The following is a 6958-nucleotide window of genomic DNA, read 5'->3' as shown; positions in this document are numbered from 1 at the left end:
GGAAAGAAAATCTCAAGTTGTCACGTAATTACGAGATGGTACATTGTCGCTCACTGTATGTGATCATCATGTGACAGCACAATTATTATACAACACCTACATTATCATTATCATTATCATTATCGAACTTCCAGTTTTCAGGAGAGGAATCAATTGCACGGCATACTTGTTCTTGTTTCAGGATAGGAGTGTCTTCATGGTGAAAATTGAGGCACAAACTGAAAGACTTCATCAGTAGAAAGGAAGTCTGGGTGCATTCTGCAGCTCTGGACATGCTCGCGGACACTGAATGTCACAGACTGGAAAGCTGGGTGTTGGACACCAGGTGTCGAGGGCTGGATGGTGTTGATCCAGTCTGATGCCCTACCCTGTGAGTTCCTGCCCTGATCATGGGTCCTCTTGGCACAGACTCTGGGCTGCCAGACTGGTTTGACTGGGCCTGCGAGAGCAAGGCTTGAGAACAGGAGCTGACAGTCAGCACCCTTGGCCTTATTTGGGCAGATACTTCCTGGAGGAAATGCCAAAGCATTTTTCCCGGGGAGAAGAGTGAGGAGCCCTTTGCTTCACAGGGAAAAGGAATAAAATGCCCCAGTCAGGACAGAAAGGGGGATCCTTGAGGAAGAAGAGTTTGGTGGGGAGATTGCAGCAGTTGGTCCCGGGAGAGGATGGGGACGCCATGGACTCTACAGGATGCAGCTGAGGAAGGCTCCAGCATCATCTTCATCATCATCTTCCTCCCCACTTCCTGACACAGGACTGGAGAAGTTTCCTAAGAGCCACTGAAGGACACTGAGACTCATCCTTTTCCTGGGTGTGATGGAAGAAACTTAATGAGGTCACTGACTGGAGCTGGTTTCAGAGACAACTGCTGCTGGACTCTCATTGGGGTCACAAGTTGGTACCTGATCTCCTTGGGGTTTCTTTGTACTGTTCTGTCACAGTAGCTCTGCTGAAGAAATTATTTTGTGCAAGGATAATAGACTGAAATAAATGGGATATCATATATGATAGTTGTCTGGTCTATGGATGCACTGGTGGTTCTGGGAGTTAATGAAAAGAACCTGTGGAAAGTTCATGAGAGGCCAAGCACCCTTTATAATTGTTATTAAAAGTGACATTTTACATTTCTGTGTAGTTTGTGTGTGTAGTGTAGTTTGAATAAACTATTTTGTGGGTAGGATGATAGACTGAAATAAATGGTATATCATATATGATAATTGTCTGGTCTATGAATGCACTGGTGATTCTTGGAGCTAATTAAGGGTTAGGTGGCGAACAATTATAAAGAACAACTCTTGTTTTTAGAGGTCACCTTTCTGTGACATAAACCCACAGTTCAATAGCTTCTAGGTGCTGCTGTCATTGCACAAGGTAACAGGTTGTTCATACACTCAAAGGATCCTGAGATAACTCAGGATTTTCTTTCCATGATGGCAACAGTACGCTTCTGTTTTAATTAAATCATCGCCAGGGAAATATGAAGTATAAAACAAGATGCCGGGAGATTCTGAAGTGTTGGGCTGAAACGCGTCACATTCCCAAGAGCCCGGAGGATTTTCCAGCTGCTCTGATACGGGCGCTGGAGGGACTTCAGCAGCTCTGATATTCACTGACATTGTGCCAAAAGAAGAGCGTTTTCCTCCGAAAGCTCAAACTCCTGCTGTTTCCAGGTCTTTTCTGAATCCCTTCAGCTGCCTGACGCTGAGGTTCTTCATAACAGCGTCGAGCTCAAGTGTGTGAAACCTCACAGCCCCTGAGTGGAGCCGCAGACCTGATTCCTGTGGTGTTTATTCACCGTCCTTTCGGCCACATGTCTCGGTGAGCCAACGCTGTTAGAATATTCTGTATAACAGGTTATACACAAGAAGTGTCCGACTAGATTGATGTAGTATATTTTACTGCCAAGCCTAAAAGCCAGTTGCTCGAAATAACAGAGATACAGAAAAGACAAATCCTGCCTCTCTTAAGACACAGTTGCCTGTACGGGGGAATGCGGAGGGATCGTTACAATATTATCAGCTATACAGTATATTCAGAATAAACAGAGGACAAGCGAAGACGAGTCTTACCCACCCCTCCGGCTCCAGGCGCTGAACTGGGCTGCGCCCCGTGAACGCGCACAGGTCTGCTTTCAGTTTCGCTCTGCGCTGTTCTGAGCTGCTCTGTTGCGGCCCAGCAGGCAGAGAGAGTCCCGGTCTGAGTCCAGCAGAGTCAGCGAGCGCGATAGAGAACACACTGGAGACCCAGCACAGCGCGAATCCGGCTTTCAGCTGGGTTATATAGCACCCTGCACGTTTTGGCATCTGTTAAAGTCACCTTTTACAACAAGAAAACATGGCTTTTTTTCTGCTTCCAATCAATGACAGAAATCCCGTGTAAATCAGTAGGTTTCCAGTGTGGTGTCCCAGAGTTTCCCATGTGAAGGAGGCAGGAGGTTTAGTTCCACTTTCCCTACATGCCCTGCGATAGAAATGCCTGCTGGTCCGGTCTGTGAGGGCACCTGCAAGAGCACCACTGGTACCAGTCTGATCTGTTCTGCAAGCGTGAGGTCGACTGAGGAGAGAGAACCGGCAGGGAACTGTGATCAGAAAATGACAAGTCATGAAACATATTACAGAACTGTACAGGGTGAGGGTCGTCCTGCCCTAGTGTCCTGTCCTGCTGTCTTCCCTCCCCCTGACCTGCTTTTCTCCTGCCTGCTGTCCCCCTGTCCCAGTGTCCCAGTGTCCCGCTGTCACGCTGTCCTGCTGGGCAGGGGAGCAGAAGCCTCAGGAACGAGCCCAGGCTGGATGAGGGGCCCTCAGACTCAGGAACGGGCCCAGGCTGGATGAGGGGCCCTCAGACTTGGGGAACGGGCCCAGGCTGGATGAGGGGCCCTCAGACTCAGAAATGAGCCCAGGCTGGATGAGGGGCCCTCAGACTCGGATTCTCCTGGAATGTGGCAGGAGCTGCCCAGCTGTGCTGCTGAAACTCTCAGACACAGCTGCAGGACTCCAGAACGCCCCTCTGGTCTGTAAGCACTCCTGTGTTCTGATGCTTTGTGAGGTGGAGCCCAGACCGGGTTGGCTCAGTGAGACACGGGTGCGAGAAGCCAGCAGAGCTCAGGGATGTGACTGTGCGACGGGTTGGGCTCCAGCAGATCCTGTAAAAAACCCAGCTTCTCGGCTTGAGTGTGTGTCACTCTGGTGACGCAGAACCTGCTGCTCGGAGGGGACGAGGGCCGAAGGGGAGAAATGTCTGAGCCTGACAGGTTCGGGGTCTTCCGTTCTGCCCCTGGAGGACTGTGAACGCTGCACTGCAGGTGCCTTCCACTTTAAAACTTTAAAAGTAGGATAGAAAAGTCACTCATAATGGGAGAGACAGGGAGTGATGAAGGTGTGGAGAATGATGAGGGTGTGAAAAGATGAAGGTTTGGAGACAGATGAAGATGAGGAGGAAGATGAAGGTGTGGTGAGAGATGAAGGTGAGGAGGAAGATGGTGAAAGTTGAAGGTGAGGAGGAAGATGAAGGTGTGGTGACAGTTGAAGGTGAGGAGGAAGATGAGGGTGTGGTGACAGTTGAAGGTGAGGAGGAAGATGAGGGTGTGGTGACAGTTGAAGGTGAGGAGGAAGATGAGGGTGTGGTGACAGTTGAAGGTGAGGAAGAAGATGAAGGTGTGGTGACAGTTGAAGGTGAGGAGGAAGATGAAGGTGAGGAGGAAGATGAAAGTGTGGTGATGGAGGAAGATGAAGGTGTGGTGAGAGTTGAAGGTGAGGAGGAAGATGAAGGTGTGGTGCCAGTTGAAGGTGAGGAGGAAGATGAGGGTGTGGTGAGAGTTGAAGGTGAGGAGGAAGATGGAGGTGTGGTGAGAGTTGAAGGTGAGGAGGAAGATGAAGGTGTGGTGACAGTTGAAGATGAAGGTGTGATGAAGGAAAGGAAGTGCAGGTGCTCTAGAGAGCAGCACCTCATCAGTAAGAGTGGTGGAGGCAGTGTCCTGGCCTGGGCCTGGAACTGGCTCTCCTCTTGACTGATGATGAAGGAATGGATTCTGACAGGGACACAAACATCAGGTCTGCTGATGGAGAAGAAAACCCTTCAGTATTTCTAGAGTTGAGCTCCTTCATGCAGGATCACAGTGACCCAGAGCACACAGGCAGATCAGAGCAGAAGACTCTTGGACTGAACAAGACTGAAATCCAGTAGATCCTGAAGTCTCTCACCCCAGGAAACAGCAAGAACTGCAAGCAGCTGCAGCAGAGGCTTGCAGAGCAGCTCAGTGATCACATACAGAGCTGGGGGGGCTCATGGGTCCCAGACTTCATGCAGGTCTTGTCTCAGAGGGATCTGCAGCCACTCTCTGACTTCACTCTCTGACACCGACTTCATGAAGGTGTCCCAACACAGATGGTCACAAGAAACCACTGGGTTGAGTACAGAGTATGTTTTTGTCCAAACGTGATCTTCATCTTCACTGTTAAACTTATCCGATAGCCCAATCAGAGAAACAGAACTTCACGAGTCTGGGTCTGGGTCCAGGACATTTTGGAGGCCCTTGGCAGAAAGGTGCTGTACCCCACCAGATTGTGATTTGTGCCCAAAATCATCAACCACCAACCATTGTTCCCAAAACCATCTTTCTTTACTATTCAGAACAATCAAATAAATTATATTCCTAGAAAACATCTATTAACCAACTTTGAATAAAACATAATGAACAACTTGTAAAAAAGAACACAAGGCACTCATTTTCAATGCTGACACCCAGACTGTCAGGATTGGCAACCTCACCTCCAACACGATCACCCTTAACACCGGTGCCCCTCAAGGCTGTGTGCTCAGCCCACTGCTTTACTCCCTGTTCACCTGCGACTGTACTGCCACGTTCAGCACAAACACCATCAAGTCTGCTGACAATACCACAGTCGTGGGCCTGATCACTGACAACGATGAGGCTGCCTACAGGGAGGAGATAAAACAACTTGCAGACTGGTGCCGAACCAACAATCTTTGTCTCAACATCAGCAAAACCAAAGAGCTGAGAGTTGACTTCAGGAGACAAGCAAAAGTCCACTCCCCCATCTACATCGAAGGGACTGCGGTGGAGATGGTGAAGAACTTCAAATTCCTAGGTGTTCACATATCTAAGGACCCCACATGGACACTCAACACCTTCAGTCTCATCAAGAAGGCACAACAGCGGCTGTTCTTCCTGTGAAGGCTGAAGAAAATACACCTGTTGTCACGAATCGCACCGGGGCATGTAAGCGCTCCCACATTCCCACGAGCTCTTCTCTCCCTAAACGTCCACGCACCAATCTACTCAGCACTATCTAAACCCTCACTAGTCTTCCCTCCTCGCTCATGATTGAGGTCTCCTCCCTGAGCTGCATATTCGTACGTTTCCCACCCTGCTTTACTTGTTGTTAGACCCCTGGAATTCTGACTCAACGCCTTCCTTCAACTATGTCTTCGCCTTCCGATTTGGCAACTATGATCTCTCGACTCCTTCCCAGATTTTGGACCCCTGCTCTTGTACTCAACCACGTCTTCGCCTACCTACTCAACTCCTAACCTTCGCCATCAGAAGTGCCTCGCAAAGGATCCCTATCTACCGAGGTCCGGCATTACCTGACAGAATCGTGAGCCTAATGATGGATCCCGCGGGCACTATTAACCCCTTGGCCCTGCTGACCCAGCACTCCCAGGCACTGGATCAGCTGAGTTCTACCGTCCAACAACTCGTTAACTTGGTCTCCAGATCCTCTCCCCGGCCTCTCGTTTCCCACCCTCCGCCTAGCCCCATGCTGCCTCCAGTTTCAGTCGCCTCCTCCAGTCCCCTGCCTCCCCCCACCCCAGACCGATTCAACGGCAGCCCGAATATGTACCTGACGCAGTGCTGGATGGCATACAACCTCCGTCCAGACTGTTTTCCTACGGATCGTGAACGCATTGCTTTTATGGTCGCCTACCTCTCTGGCTGGGCGCTGGAATGGGCTGCGGACCTTCTAGCCAGGAATGCTCCGGAAGTGTCAGACCTTGCTTGGTTCCAGGCTTCGCTGACCACCACCTTCAGACAGGTCCAGTCTCCCTACTTCGCTGCCTCTCGTCTTTCGGCTTTATCGCAAGGTGCATGGACTCTCCAGGAATATGTGACGGACTTTCGGGTTCTGGCCTCCCAGATTGAACCAGGAAGCCATATCCACCAGTTTCATAGGGGGCTCTCTGAGGAACTAAAGGATCACCTGGCCCACCTCCCCTTCCATACACTGACCCTGGAGAGCTTTGTTTCCTTGGTCACTGAGATTGATGTCCGCCTACAGCAACGTAGGACCGAACGCCTCCTGCTCCGCTCTGTTTCCAGCCGTACCGCTCCCGTTTCCTCTCCGGCCACTTCATCCACTCCCTCCCCCACTAGTCTTTCCCCTGAGGAACAGAACCGACTCTCTGAGGGGCGCTGCCTCTATTCTTCTGATCACCTCAAAGCCTCCTGTCCGGTGCGACCCCCATCGCTCCACCCATCCCCCTGCTAAGGTCAGTGTCCTCTCACTCAACCCTTCTGCGTCCGGGCTGTCCCTCCCTGCTACTCTCTCCTGGGGCGGCTCTCAGGAATCTCCCCTGGCTTTCATTGACTCAGGTGCAGCAGGCAACTTTCTAGATTCCGGACTCGCTGCCTCTCTGAAGATTCCTTTGCTGCCTGTCTCCCCTCCCATCCGCATCCAGTCCATCGATGGCTCCTCCCTCCCTCCAGGATTGGTTGAGTGGTAGACGATCCCTCTCTCCCTGCATATTGGAGCCACCTACCTGGAAGTTATTCAGTTCCTTCAACTTCACTCTCCGTCACTCCCACTGATTCTCTGTTTCCCTTGGTTACAGCTACACAATCCCCGCATTTTCTGGTCTGAGAAGAAACTCACAGCCTGGGGACCCCGCTGCTTAACTCATTGCTGAAACCTCCTGTTTCTCAGATCTTTCACGTCAC

General features: G+C 50.8%; 1 long non-coding RNA gene across 1 annotated transcript; it reads right to left on the bottom strand.

The window, feature by feature from the left end:
* Positions 1–4596: 4596 nt before the first annotated feature.
* On the bottom strand, positions 4597–4991 carry LOC148645809 (uncharacterized). Its single transcript, XR_015928136.1, has 2 exons — positions 4874–4991; positions 4597–4783 (listed from the first exon to the last, which is right to left on the bottom strand). It is a non-coding gene; the product is annotated as an uncharacterized LOC148645809 (long non-coding RNA).
* Between the last annotated feature and the right edge of the window lie 1967 nt (positions 4992–6958).

This window comes from Lepisosteus platostomus, chromosome 18 (genome assembly GCF_059453375.1).
Source record: "Lepisosteus platostomus isolate fLepPlt1 chromosome 18, fLepPlt1.hap1, whole genome shotgun sequence".
NCBI lineage: Eukaryota > Metazoa > Chordata > Actinopteri > Semionotiformes > Lepisosteidae > Lepisosteus > Lepisosteus platostomus.
This window is presented reverse-complemented; position numbering and strand designations above follow the sequence as displayed.